Source organism: Felis catus, chromosome E1 (genome assembly GCF_018350175.1).
Source record: "Felis catus isolate Fca126 chromosome E1, F.catus_Fca126_mat1.0, whole genome shotgun sequence".
Taxonomy (NCBI): Eukaryota; Metazoa; Chordata; class Mammalia; order Carnivora; family Felidae; genus Felis; species Felis catus.
Window position 1 is genome coordinate 31,648,552 of NC_058381.1, and position 15,485 is coordinate 31,664,036.

The 15,485-nt window shown below is 37.0% G+C and overlaps 1 long non-coding RNA gene and 1 pseudogene across 1 annotated transcript; one reads left to right on the top strand and one right to left on the bottom strand.

Moving 5' to 3' along the window:
* Nucleotides 1–300: 300 nt before the first annotated feature.
* On the bottom strand, nt 301–13,672 carry LOC123382051. The gene is made up of 4 exons (XR_006589816.1): nt 9,856–13,672; nt 5,395–5,489; nt 4,845–4,973; nt 301–1,655 (listed from the first exon to the last, which is right to left on the bottom strand). It is a non-coding gene; the product is annotated as an uncharacterized LOC123382051 (long non-coding RNA).
* On the top strand, nt 5,627–5,716 carry LOC111557944 (annotated as a pseudogene).
* Nucleotides 13,673–15,485: the final 1,813 nt, after the last annotated feature.

Here is a 15,485-nt window from a genome sequence, read left to right on the forward strand (position 1 = left end):
AGAAATGTTTGAAGAAGGGGATGAAGGGAAAGGATAATATTGGAAATGGCAGGGGAATGATTTTCTACTGTATCTCAGCCCTGCCAGTGATGCAACTAGGGAAGAGAAGGGCTGAATGAACACAAAATTTTGGTTGTTGAACAAAATAGGATCAAAGAAAAGGGAAGAATAATCAGAGGTAATGATGGTAATTTGTTTTTTAGTTCAGAGATAATTGACCCATACTGAAGACATAATTATGGTACATTAAAGAGATTAAAAGAAAGACAAAGACAAAGGCATGGAGTGATGACAAACATGATTCAGAATCCTATAATTATGATGTTTTTATAACCACAATATTTTGATATTAGCCTTTCAACCCACAAAATGCAGCAACAGCAGAAAACCAAGCAGATTCCTTTTTACTTGTCAGATCCGTTTTCTTTTTTTTTTCTTTCTGTTTCTTCCCTTCTTACATTTCTTCTAACAGCTGCCAGTACTTGAATGGTATCTGGTGGTGATAAGGATGTGGAAAAGTAGAAATGATTGTCTATTTAGATGAGAAGAGTAAGTCTGCAATGAGAGTTCTCCACTCCAGCCTTTTTCATCCAGCTCTAGTGTGGGTATTTTGGGCTTAGTCTGAAATTCTAGCACCTCTCAGCTGGGATTCCTTTCAGTTGCCAATTTCCCAGAGTGTGACTTTATGAGGCGCCTTAAGATGATTTAGGGACTTTGGGTGGACACGTTCTTTTTTGTTGTTGTTGTTGCATCAGTTACAGATTTGAATTAGCATTAAAAATGTTATTTATCCCTTCAATCTATGCTGTTGTGGTAGTTCTTAGGATAAAGTAAACAAAGTGAGTGTATTTAAAGGATAATGCTACTGGTATAGGTCTTTGGTACAAATCATGATAGAGGCTGGGCAATTACTGACTTTGTGAAACATTATTTTAGTTCCTCCTCTCCTTCATCCCTCAGAGTTGTCTCATCATTGTCCCCTGGCAATATAATGGGAGAGAGGTAGGGTGCCAGTTCTGAAATACCATCAGAGCATGGAAATTTGGGTGCTATGTACTGACTACACTGATATTAATCCCAGCAATCTGTAATCTCCAGAAATAGACTTGAATTCTGCAACAAGTCTACTGCCTGCTGGCAAGGCAGCTAGCACTTTAGAGTATGCAAAGAGAAAACCAGATATACCATCAAGGCTGTGTGGGATAGTGGGGATTCACACATTTTGTCTGTTTTTGTGTGCATTTAGTGCTAGGCTGACTGCAGTCATAAGATCAGGCTTCAGTGCATATTGAGGTGGTATGCTTTCCAGAACCATGCAGTTTCTTGAATAAATATAGTCTCTGTTAAGAAAAACATACAGAGCCTATGAAAAGAGATTGATTTTTTTTTCCCATTTGGTTCTCTCCTTACCCAGCTTCTCCTATTATATACATGAAGGCACAGTTTTTCTTTGATCCAGGGCTCAACCCATCATTTGTGGAAGCACAATTCACTGCTTGCTTAGTTGTTCAGATTAGTATTCACCAACATCTGTACTTTGTCAACTCAACTCCAAAAAATCTTTCCATTCACAGGAAAACTGGAACTGACATCCAAACTACTTTCTCAGAATGAAGAGATTTTTCTAAGCACACAAGATAAGTAGGTTGCAAAGTCTAGAACAAAAAGAGTTTCCAGGTTGGAAAAAAGCATAAGAAATACAGGAAAAATTCATACAAACTCTCTGAGATGGAAATATCTTGCCGTGTAGACCTCAGAAACGCTATTCTTTTTTTTCAAATTACAAAATCCTCACACCCCTTTCCATGTACATAAGGTTTCTGCTTTGCATGTTGGATGGGCAGCTCTCTCTCATTTGGAGCATCCTTTGGTGCCCTGGTGCTCAGCCCACCAGCTTATTGACTATATTAAACATGATCCTGAACTGAGAGATACAACATATCTGTGCCATACTCAGTTCAGTGTGCAGCCAACACCTGGAATCTGTGTCAGCATTTTCAACCCATACCTCCCTGACCTGCTTGGATTGTGATACTCTAGTTTTAGCCTAGGAGTGGCCTCAGACTCCTTTTCAACACAGTGCTTGAGACTGCCTGTTCCTAAGCAGGGGAAGCTAATCTTTAGAGGGAAACTTATTTTCATCCTTAGGATAAAACCATGGAAGGAAACCCTGTATAGAATCACATGGGCATTTGTAGAAGGAAATAATGGATCATGTAATAATTCCACTTGCCCCCTAACCTCACAGGGCATTTTTAGTAGCTTAATATGTATTATTTTTCAAGTGCTTTATAACCCAAGAGAAGTGTAAGTGCCTAGCTCTATTAGTCTGTTTCAGATCTGTAGGGAAAGATTTAATATTAAACCTTTTAAGCTTGACAGCTCCCTTTTAGACATGCCCAATTTACCACACTTCAGCTTTAAGCAACCTGGATTGGGATAAAGGCTGAGTTCTGTTCCTGTTTGACATCTTCTGAGCATCCATTGTCAGCTTTAACAAGCTGTGTATTGACATTATTCAATATACATTATCTGCCAAGATGCATTCCAGCCATTTAAACAAAGGTGTACTTTTTAACTGGCAATGAGAGGGACTATTACAGTGCTTATGGTGTCAAAGTTTGAGCATACACTGTCACTCATTGGCTATGTAGGTGTTGGGAAGATGCAACTTTTTAGTCTCCAGAAACTTCGCAAGGAAAAGGTAAAGACTCCAACATTTTTTTTAAACCAGTTTTTTCTTTCAAAAGGAATCACTTGCACACAAACTATTTCTACCTATATATCTAACATGTATGTATGTGTGTGTGTGTTAATATTTGTGTATTTCTGCTATCTGTTCTAATTTTGCATCTCCTCTGACTTTCAGTAGTGAAGGGTTAGCTTATATTCCTCTTGAGTCATGAGTTATTCATGAGATTGCAGCTCTTTAAAGGCATGTGTTCTGTGTGTCACCCTGCTGAGCACACTGGATCTGCCATACACCATTAACAGTAGTATGCTTGGCCCTCTTCCGAGGCACCAGAAAATCACATTAGCATTTACTCCTGCTTTGTTGTCCATAACATTGTTATTCAAGTTTTGATGGGTATGATGAACTTTACCTGGAATAACTAAAGGAAATTACAATATAAGAGATAAAAAAAAAAAAAAAAAAACAACCAAACACCACAGTCAATGTGAAATACAGCTATTCCCATAGTGGGAAACATCTAGGAAATACAACTTTTGAGGGATAAGGGTTGATTTTTGAATGGGGGGGGCGGTTTCTTTGGAATGTTTCCTCTTCCTGTCTGAGTCCCTGTGTATTACGTATGTGTCTTTCTGGGACCACCACTTTCTTGTAATAACTGCTGGGCTTCGGGTCATCCATGCTATTCTCTACCAACAAGGAGCACATATACCAACACTTAAATTATTTGGCTTAAAGTAATATTTGGAATAATGGCTCTAGAGTCTCCATCAGGACAGAATCAATGGCCCTCATCTCTTAAATCCTACTGAATAATGTGGTGAAGAGCAATGGGGTGTGGGTTGTTTTATTACTGAAAACACATAAGATAGTGCAGGTATTTTCCACCACTAAGAGTTGCAGATTCATCTCTCCATTATTTTGGTTGTACAGTAGCTAACTATAAAATCAGACAAATACTTTTCCAAAAGAACTCTTAGGAAGAATATACTCCAAACCAGAGGTAACCAGCTCTGTTGTTCATATGTCCAAGTAATGAAGTTGATTGGTTGAATTGGGTAGGGGTTATGGCAAACTGAAGGCTATTTCTTCTAAAGGTGTCTTTTGTATATATTGGGACCTTAGGAGTTGCTCAATTCCAGGGGGTGGCATATTTGTATTACATGTACAATTCATTTGTATTTTTTTTAAAGTTTATTTTGAGGGAGTGGTGAGAGAGAGAGAGAGAATATGAGAATCAATCCCAAGCAGGCTCCGCATTGTCAGTGCAGAGACTGATGTAGTGCTCGATCTCACAAACAACAAGATCATGACCTGAGCTGAGATGAAGAGTTGGATGCTTAACTGACTGAGCCACCCAGGCACTTCATATACAACTCTTTTGTATTAATTTCACTTTGGATACAAGCTAAGTGGTGCTCTTTGAGTTTATAAGAAAACCTGGCTCTGTGACATTATATCTCATTTTGAGTATGTGAAAATACAAGCTCAGAGTTGTCAGATCTTTATCTATTTCTCTCTTCTCTCAACTGCAATTCTACATGAAATCTTCCAATTTAATTTTTTGCAAGTAACTCAAATTAAAAACAAGTCTGTGTAAGCCAACAAACTGTCTGCAGGCCAAATTTGTCTTATAAACAAAGATACTGCATTCCATCTAAATCCTTAAGGCACCAGAAAAACATTTTCCTAACTGCCCTAGTAAGTTGAGAGATCGGTTTTTCTTCCTGTAGGGATAGTACTTCACATTATAATTAGAATGACCGTACCTCATGTTTTGCCTATGGCAGTCATGGTTTATGGCTCTAATCATGGTATCCAGTTTCATTTAGCGTTTGTCCTAGAGTTTTTATTTTTTTAAGCATAGTGTTATTGATCACTGCATTAAAATAAGCACTCTGCATTTGGTTGATTTCATGTTTACTTCCAGCTTCTGTCATGTTAAGTGGGCAATGCATATGTAGTGAACAGAGTTACTTACATAAGTCATCACTGGTCCATTTTTCATATTCACTATTTCTCTTTTCTGGCCGTTTCCACATGGCCAGTAACTAACACCCTATCTCCTTCCTTTGAAAGATAGCATTAAGAGTGCTTGCTGGTGAGCAAGACTGCACTTTATTAGGAGAAGCTAGAGACCGCCAACACCTACTTTTAGGTAGCGATGGAAGAACTGCTTATTGCTACTGTTTCTTCTGGCTGTTTGGTGAATTGCTGTGGTCCTTCTTTGGGATGTTGGATACACAAAGCATCTGGCCACTAGTTGCACACACTGGGAAACCTGCAAAAATTAGAAGTTAGATATATGTGAAATATGTATGGAAAATAATTGTTGGAATGTGTTGCTACAGTGATTTTTGTCATTTACTCCATGAGAACTCTACAACAATTTATTTTTTCATTATGCTTTAAACATTTTTTTCTAATTGTTGGCTGCAATGTGCCAAAGCAAAAAAAGTATATTTAAAAGAGATTAAATATGAATTTCTGTTTCTTAAGATATTGATGAATGGGAAACTTCCATGAGACTTTGTTGAAAATTATTTATGGGGGTTATCATAATATTAATGAGCATGTGAAAACCAAGAGTCAGAAGTATGGTAAAGAAGCATCAGCCTCTCCTTCAAAATTTAATAGTTACTTTAAGAAGACTACCCTGTTAACAATGATTGGAAACCTACAGCTTTAGAAAGAGCACTTACATTTTATTCTGTGAAGCATGACTTTTCATTTAGATCAAATGACAGTTCTAAATTAGTTTCTTCTGTCATTGATTCCAGCTTTTCCTGTGAATACACTAAAAGTAAATTGATAGTTGTTAATTGATAGCTTCATTAGCAGAAAAACTTTGCAAAGAATTAAACAATGTTTTTTTTCCCCCTCAGTGTCAACAAATGTTTCAAGTAGAACACGAATTTAGATAAATTCAATAATATCGCTTCTTGGCCTTTTGGCTAAGATCAAGTGTAGATAAATTTAATAATAGCTTATTTTTAAATTCCCATTAATGGGATCAAAATCATTCTAAATTACGACATCTGACAGTATTGTGAATACTAGTATAAAGTTAAACATGTCATCATTTAAAATATTTTATGGAGAAAATAGGAACAAACACAGATTTTACTGGCACACAGTGTGGTGGTAAAAATAATGTTATTAAATTAAGAGGCCCTGGAGCAGAAATGTACTTGAAATTGGTTGTGGTGCATGCATAGTTTATAACCGCATCTAAACAAGTGTTATTTAACCAATCAAAATGGAAGTTGTAGATATCAAAATAATGTCATATGTATCCACTTAGAATAAATAAATTACAACTTTATTTTGTAATGAAGATGGTATTAAATTTTTAAAAACTCTTCAGCATGCTTACCTCTTAGTTACTCACCATCAGTCAGAGATGTTTGAATTTTCAATGAATAGCATTAGAAAACAAACTAAATATTTTATGATGGTGATGGTATTAAACTGCTTTAAAAAATAAATTTTTGATTGCATTTTGTTCAAACTTAATTGAAAATCTTTAATCTGAACATTTAACACATGAATGCCAAAAAAAAAAAACTGCAGCTTTTTATGTATTTGGCAAGTTTCAGAGAAGAAGACGTTGTGAAATTGATCTCTCAAAAAGGAAAGGAAGGCCGCCTTGGTGGCTCAGTGGGTTGAGTGTCTGACTTCGGCTCAGGCCATGATCTCCTGGTCTGTGAGTTCCAGCCTCGAGTTGGGCTCTGTGCTGACAGCTCGGAGTCTGTTTCAGATTCTCTGTCTGACTCACTCTGCCCCTCCCCAACTCGTGCTCTGTCTCAAAAATAAAAATAAACATTTAAGGGGCACCTGAGTGGCTTGGTCGGTTAATCGTCCGACTTCGGCTCAGGTCATGATCTCACGGTCCGTGAGTTCGAGCCGCGCATTGGGCTCTGTGCTGACCGCTCAGAGCCTGGAGCCTGTTTCAGATTCTGTGTCTCCCTCTCTCTCTGCCCCTCCCCTGTTCATGCTCTCTCTGTGTCTCAAAAATAAATAAACGTTAAAAAAAATAATAAAATAAAAAAACATTTAAAAAAATTTTTGAAAAAAGGAAAGGAAGGACTGAATGGATAAAACAATAAAAGCCCAGGGGCGCCTGGGTGGCTCATTGGGTTAAGTGTCCGACTTCGGTTCAGGTCATGATCTCGTGGTTCACGAGTTTGAGCCCCGCTTGGGGCTGTGTGCTGACAGCTTGGAGCCTGCTTCCGATTCTGTCTCTCCCTCTCTCTCTGACCCTCCCCCCATTCATGCTCTGTCTCTCTCTCAAAAATAAATAAACGTTAAAAAAAAAAAAAAAACAATAAAAGCCCAAATTGCAGTTTTGCTATTCAGAGTGTGGTCCTAGGCAACATTGGCCTCACCTGTGAGCTTGTTAGAACTGTAGCTCCAACACACCCTGAATCATAGTCTTTGTTTTAATAAGATTCCTGGGGTATTTGTATTTACATTAAAATTTGAGAAGTACTGGTGTAAAATATTTCATTTGGAAATTTGATAATTACATGTGTAATATTTTGACAGATGGTAAGAATACTTTGACACTTTTTTATTGGAAAAATCTCCATTCTCCACTAGGATGCTGATGATATGAAATTGAAAAGGCCTACAAAGTTGCAATATCTAAATTTGGCAAAGTATACAAAATAACTAAAAAAAATCATAGAGATTAGATGATTGAAGACAAGTATCTAAATGGAAGCAAAAATACAGTATTTATAAAAGTATTTGTTGTGAGATATTTACAGATCAATAAGATAATAAGTTAGAATGGGGAATAACATCCACTTAGGAGAAGTTGTTTTTGGCTTAACAGATACCTCAATGTCTGCAGAGAGTGATTTTCTCAATTAAAAAAATTACGGTCTACAGGGAAGAGTCAACTGAAAGTGTCAACAACTTTAAATATCATACATATAAAATGCAATATTGAAGATGGTGTGTGAAATTGAATTTAAACAGTTAAAAAATAAGAGCATCTTGAAAAAACAACTTTGAGACCAATACCAGTGACAAGACAATTAGGGATTGTTATGGCTAAGAAACTGATTAAATTAATCTACGCCAAAATAATTATTTTACTCATGTTATCTTCTTTTGATTACAACATCAATCAGTGAAGTTTTATAATAAATACTGTTTTATCTGCATTTACATGAGTAGATATTTTAATTTTCTTTATTTTTAAATGTTTATTGATTTATTTTGAGAGAGAGAGGGAGAGAAAGAATTCCAAGCAGGCTGTGTGCTGTCAGCATAGAGCCCAATGTGGGGCTTGATCTCATGAACCCTGGGATCATGACCTGAGCAGAAATCAAGAGCTAGATCCTTCACTGACTGAGCCACCCAGGTGCCCCAAGTTGATACTTTAATTTTAAGAATTATATTTTGAAAGTAATTTTGAATAAAAATATTTTAAAGGTCCAACAATATAATGAAACCAATTTTACAGTAAATCACTTAAAAAATCATATAACTTTAAATTATCCCTCAAGAGTATCCTGGTTTGGACAATAAATCATAATGCAAAACTGTGCTGGTTTATTTCCATTTGTTCTCTCACCTTACCCTGTCCAAATTATGCCTCTTCTGACTTGTTGAGAAAAAAACCAGTGGCTTTACATTGTCTATTTTTCAAGTGTGAAAAATCTGGTTAAGCCTTGAAACTATCAATTTTTAAGGGCTCAAGTAAATTCTCAGGAAAGGATAATAATCCTCCCCAGTTATAAGGGGTGGAGGGAAAAGGCATTGATAGAATAGAGACGGGTGGTTTCAGAACTACAGTTTCATATAAATTCATTTAAAATATGGTTTTGTTAACTCAATGCATCTATGTTGGCATTATACCTAATATACCACATTTATGTGTAGTATGTCTACCTCTACGGTCACTATCCTGGTCCAAGCCACCATGTCACACCTGGATTACTGAAGCAGCCTTCATATAATACATCTTCTCTTGCCCTATTACAGTTAAATGTTCACGTTGCGGCCAGAGGACTTTTTACATTGTAAGTCCACTTTACAATATTTTTCTGCTTAAAATTCTCTGATGGCTTCTGATCTTCATTCACGATAAAAGCCACAGTCCTTACAGAACCCTTCATGTTTACTTTCATCTAGATTGTATATATAACAAATAAATGTGGTAATGTGATAACCACCTACATTGTATTTGGTTTCATTTGAGAGATTCTTGATTAGGGTTTCCCTACATGGGATGTTGTTATTGCTACATCTACCATTGTTGGGCTCCGTATCTCATGCTTTGCTGTCATTGATCTCTCTCACCTGGGGACTCATCCCACTCAGTCTCCAGCTCTACCTGCTTCGATTTGGAGAGAGTTCAATGTAGCCAGTCACCTTTTCCCTGGAGTTCTGTGGGAATACATTTTTCTTTCCCATTTTACTACATGTGATTATTAGTCAGTGATCTATTTCTTTGGTAGATTGATTTTTGACAAGCATTTCTCCCTGGTTAGACTTCATCTTCCTAATCTAGGACTTGCTTTTCTGGCTACCAGTCAGTGACTATTAGAGTGTACATATCTGTTTGAATATGAGAGCAAAGTGTACTATGACGGTAATTTTGCCAAATCCCAGAAGTCATCCAATTTCCATTCAAAACTCAGTGTCTTTTGTTCTGACCTTTTCAGTGATCTGTATTGTGAATCATCCATGTATATATTTGAGAATTGATTCTGCTAGGAAGATAGTCTTGCAAGAATAATATATCTTATGGCAGTTTCTCCATATTTTGGTATCTAAGAAACTATTTTCTATACCATGAATTTGGGTACTAGAATATACACTGAATTTCTGATGCATAATCGTTTCACTCATTCGATATTGTGTTCCCATTAAATGCAGCAGACTGAGCTCATTTAAGATTCAGAACTATTTTCAGGGTATCATTAGTCAAATGGCAACTTTGTGCTAATTAGACTAATGCACACTTTCTCTTGTAAGACCTAGCTGTGTGTAAGGTTGCATAGCTTGATGAACTGAACATGGGTAATTTCAGACCTCCACTCACTCCACTTGCTGGGCACCTTTGAGCAGTGAACAACCTGTACCACATTATATGACAGTTCTAGAGATAAAAAGCATTTCCTTTTGCACTTGAGGATGTTCAGTACCTATTGAAAATATTCTCAGGCGATGGACTGTGGTTTGATCTTTATTCCCACCTATATCTAGAGGAAGGGCTTGAACACATAGTAAGTTCTTGATAAATACTTAGAGAAATGAAACGTCCAAATTGGTAGAAATAACAGGATAGTATACTCTTGAAATTAGCACGTGGTTTTCACCAGCTTTTATCTGGTTGTTGCGGAGCTTTTCACTTGGGCTGAAAGGGGAATATAAAAAATAGAGAATGAGAGAGGTGGGGAAGAAGGAACAAGTATACTTACTTGATGAATTAAATTATAAATGGATTTGTGTTGTCAATATTAAAATACTATATAATTTCATTTGGAGAACACAGTAACTCTTTGATTGCTTTCAGAGATCCAAATCCCCTGCATATCATAATAGCATTCTTTGAAGTATGGGTGATGATAAAGATTCTTTGATTTCAAACACCTATTCAGCTTCTTTTCACTTTTCTCTGTGGAGCAGCAGTTATTCTTATTAGCAGAGATGTCAGAGGATCCATTTGAATTTTACTGATACCTTTATAACACTCTATTCAACCAACTCTGGAAAGATCTCTGTCTATCAATTTTGCAAAAAGACAGGTCACTTGAAGTAAAACCAATATCTTAGAGACAAACTGCTTCTAGTCCCTGACACCTTCTCTTCTTTAGTGAAACTAAGAACAGGTCTCTGAGTAGGTTTGTCACTTGTTTATCATCCTTATATTTGCAATCAAAGCACATTCTCGTGCTGCAATGTCAGTGACTTTCTGGTGGACACAGCACCTGTTTAACCCAGTTTTTCCCTAGTGGGCTGTGGCAGCCATTGGAATACTCCTTGAGGGCTTCCAATTATGGAAGATGTAATTGAACAGAGCCCCAGATGCTGTGTTCTGAAATCTCTTGCTACATTGTACAGATGTCATGCTTCCCATGGTTGCTTCCAGCCAATGACTGAGCTTGGCAGGGATTCTAAGGCAAACCTGTTCCTGGGAGACCTGGAACTTCTCTGATGGACAACCTTGGCCCAAGGACTCTCTGAAGATCTTGTCAAACTTTATTTAGAGAGCATGGTAGTCTAGAATGCTTCTACTACCAAACCTTTTCTCTCCATCTCTTGGGGTCAGACTTGTATCATGGTCTGATGGCTTTCCCAGCATTCCCTGTATCTCTCCATATTTTCTCTCTGAAAGTACTTCCCTAATAATTCCTTGCAAATTTAATCGCATCTTGGCGTCTGGTTCTTTGATATTCTGAACTAACACAGAACCTAACTCTTAACGGCACATGCTCACAGCTATGCTTGAAAAGAAGGCATCAAGCCAACAGCCTTTGTCCTACCTCAGATAAACTGTTGGCAACTCACAGTGATAAGCCCCACTTTCTTAGTTTAAGATGATTTTTTAATCTATTGCTTTTCACCCCTTTAAATTCTAACTCTGAGTCATAGCTGTACTCTAGAAAACCATGTCTACCCAGGTCTGTCTATTGGGTCATCTGTACACTGACTCTGTATATGATACCCTAAACTCACCACTCTGTAGTGTGAACTTCCTAACTGCAAGCTGTCACATGCTCTTAATCTTGTTTGTGTCCTTGACTGGGATGAAACCCTACGTTGCCCTCAGGGCCCATAAAATTTCTACTCAGTGGTAATATTTGTTAAAAGGAGCAATTAAAAACTTCATTGATGTTCTAAAATGGAAACCTTCACTAAAATAATTGTATATTAATTTTTAAATGCTTCTTATGTTCCAGGCACTGGGCTAATTGATACACATTCATTACCTCTATCAACCCTCACATAAATCCTATCAGGCAAGTGTGATTACTGCCCCATTTTACAGAAAACAGCCTAACAGAGATGTCACACTAATGAGTGGTGAGCCACAAAGTATGACCTCTGAGTTTTCTCTGGATTTTAATTTGTGTATGGCATTGCTTCACAGTTAAAGGCAGTGTGACCTTGAATAATCTGCTTAGTTGTGGTAAGCCTGATATTTCACCTATGAAGCAGGAGGCTAATAATGCTCCCCACCCTTTAGTCAGTTTCTTGTGTTTTTGTCATTTTACATAATTATCTTATTTAGTCCTTCTTACAATTTTAGAAGGTAGGCCTTGTGCTTGTATCAGTTACCTATTGCTATGCAAAACTTAGTGGTATAAAACAATACCAGTTTATTATTTCTTATGATTCTGTAGATGTACAATCTCAGTGGTTCTTTGCCTGGTCTCACTGGGAATCATTCATGCAGTTACTGTCATCTGGTGGCTCCAGTGGAACAGGTGATTCCAAGAGGACATCAATCATGTATTTGTCAGCTGAAGCCAATTATGACACTTCATTTCTCCTCTCTGTGATTTTTTTAACCTTTACTAGGCTAGATGGACTTTCATAGCATAATGGTCTCAGGAGTCCAAGACAGTGAAGATGGAAATTGCAAGTTGTCTTAATGCTTAGGCTTCATATTCATAACTATTATTTCTCTCTGTTGGCCAAGGTAAGTCACAAGTCCAGCTCTGATAAAGGGAGCAGCAGTGCTGCATTCCAAAGTGGACGTTCTTACATTCATTGGGAGGTCGTTATTATTATAAACTTCATTTTAAAAATGAGGAAGCTAAATGGAAAAGCCAGAATTAATATCCATATCTATATTATCTTCTCCCTGCTTTTCTTTCCACACTGCCATGCTGTAGTACCTCTTTCTCCACAGAGGTGGTGGTAGAATTTGATGAGACCAATGCTGGCAAGGTACTCTGCAGACTTGACTGCCATTCTAAGTTGAAGCCCTCTCAGTATTAAGTGAGTTTTTTATTCTAGCATATATTTATTAAGTGTAGAACACTTTTCCAGGGCATGGAGTTATAACAAAATAATAGGATTGAAACTTGAATATGGAACCTCTGACTGCCAGTTCATTACTCTTTTTACCTATCAAGGGATGACAAATGCATAGCACATGGGATGCCACTCCATTTCCCCCAATGTCCCTGGCAGATAACACTAATTGATCAAAGTTAACACTTAAGATGAAACCTGTTTAAAATACACAATAGGGAAAGGATAGTCTCTTCAATAAATGGTGTTGGGAAAACTGGATATTCACACGCAAAAAAGAAAATGGGACTTGTGTGTTACACCACTCATAACAATTAACTGGAAATGGATTAAGGACTTGAAGGTAAGATCTGAAGCCACAACAATTCTAGAAGAAAACATACAGAGTAAGCGTCCTGACGTTGGTCTTGGAAACGATCTTTTGGATTTGACACCAAAAGCAAAAGCAACAAAAGCAAAAATAAGCATGATGATAACAAACTAGAAAGCTTCTGCACAGCAAAGGAAATTATCAACACAATGAAAAGGCAACCTATTGAATGGGAGAAAGTATTTGCAAAGCATCTACCTGATCAGGAGTTAATACAACCCTCACAGCTCAATAGCAAAAACAAACAATCCCTTTAAAAAAAGGGCAGAGGACTTTAACAGACTTTTTTTTTTTTTTCCAAAGAAAACCTACAAATGGCCAACAGGTCCATGGAAAACCTGTAATCATCAGGGAAATGCAAATCAGAAGTGCAATGAAATATCACCTCACACATGTTAGAATGTGTGTCATTGTAAAGATAAATAACACGTGTTGGTGAGGCTGTGGAGAAAAGAGGACCTTGGTGCATCACTGTTGGAAATCTAAATTGTCACAGCCACTATGGGAAACAGTAGGGAGGTTGCTCAAAAAGTTAAAAATAGAACTACCCTATGATCCAGCAATTCCACTTCTTAGGTATATATCCAAAGGAAATGAAATCACTCTCTCAAAGAGATGTCTGCACTACCATGTTCACTGCAGCATTATTCACAGTAGCCAAGACATGGAAACAACCTATATGCTTATTGATGGATGAATGGATATAGAAGATGTGATGTACCACAGACACACACAGACACAGGAATATTAGCCATGAGAAAGAAGAAAATGCTGCTATTTGTGATCACATGGATGAACTCTGAGTGCATGATGCTAAGTGAAATAATCCAGATAGAAAAAGACTAATATTGCATGGTATCACTTATATGTGGAACCAAAACAACAACAACAACAACAACAACAACAACAACAACAACAACAACAAAAACCTCAGAAAATTAGTAGAAAACTCATTGCCAGGGACTGGGGTATAGGGGAAATAGGGAGAAGTTGGTAAAAGATTATAAGCCTCAGCTGTAAGACGAATCAATTCAGAGCATCTGATGTACAACATGGTAACTATAGTTGCATACTTGAAATTTGCCAAGTGAGTAGATTTTGAAATGTTGTCACCAAAACATATATATAAGGGTGATGGGATGTGTTAATTAACTAGATAGGAGGAGTTCTTTCATGATATACATATATCAAATCATCACAATATGCACTTTAAATGTCCTGTAATTTTATTTGTCCATTAAACCTCAGTAAAGCTGGAAAGAAAGAAGATACCAATTTGAAGTCCTTGCACTGAATTATATCTACTTTTTTTCCCAGATAACTTCGTGTACAGGTCATTGGTCATTTTCTTCCTAGAGGATAGAACTGTACTCTGCCAAACTCAGCCTCTTAAAATGTATGGCACAGGGTACTTTGCAGTCAAAAGAACTCTTCTTCTCTCTCAAATTAAGTTATTTCCTATCCTGGTAAACTGGGCTAGGTAATATTCAGGGCTTCTCGACCATTATCTCAAATGTCCTTTTTTGACTGTGCCTTCTTTTCCTCAGCCTCTCTAACACTCTTAGCATTTCCTCTCTCTCTTTCTCCTTTTTCCATCTTTGTCTCTCTCAAAGGCATAATTAACACATCTTGCATTTAGAAACGAAATCCTGCAGAGTGCACTATTATACTGCGAATAACGACAGTGCCCTGAGCAGTAAAATTGCCGTTTGGAATAAGAAGTTTAATGCTCTGCACATCTGCAATAAATAAATCAAATGAACTGTTGTTGATTTTGTTCCATGATTCCTGCAACAAATACCAGTTTTGATCAAAGCGGTTGCTTAATGTTTTCTTTCCAGCAAATACCTTACTGCAATAGTGAATGCTGGCATTAGAAAAACGTCCATTGTTTTCTTAACAATGCAAAGGAAAACACTTCCATTTAGTTCCAGGGATCTGTTGGTATACGTGCATCTTCAAATAATTCAAGGATGCTGAGACTGTAAGGTGTCTGAAAGAAAATTAAAATTCTCATTGGTGAGAAAGTTTACCCAGACAAAATGGACCCCACATGTGACTGTGTGATAAAGTGGATGAATCTAATCAGACAATCTAAATTAGGTCACAAATCCATTTTTACTGTTTTTTTTTTCCTTTGGTCCTAATGAACATGACAATTTACTTTCCTTACCACTGTTTTAAAATTGTAGAAATAGGAGTGAATTTGGGGGACCATTTAATCTAGTTCCCTGTCCAGAACATCATGTTCTACACTCAAAACAAAACAAAAACCTTAATGAGGTTTTATCATATATCAGACCCTGGTAATTGCAGAAGCATTTCAGGATGAATAGATTACAGTGCCTTTTATTATGAGTTATAACATACAGGTCACATGGGTATTTCTGCTTTTAAACATCTTTAGGAAAAGAATTTCCA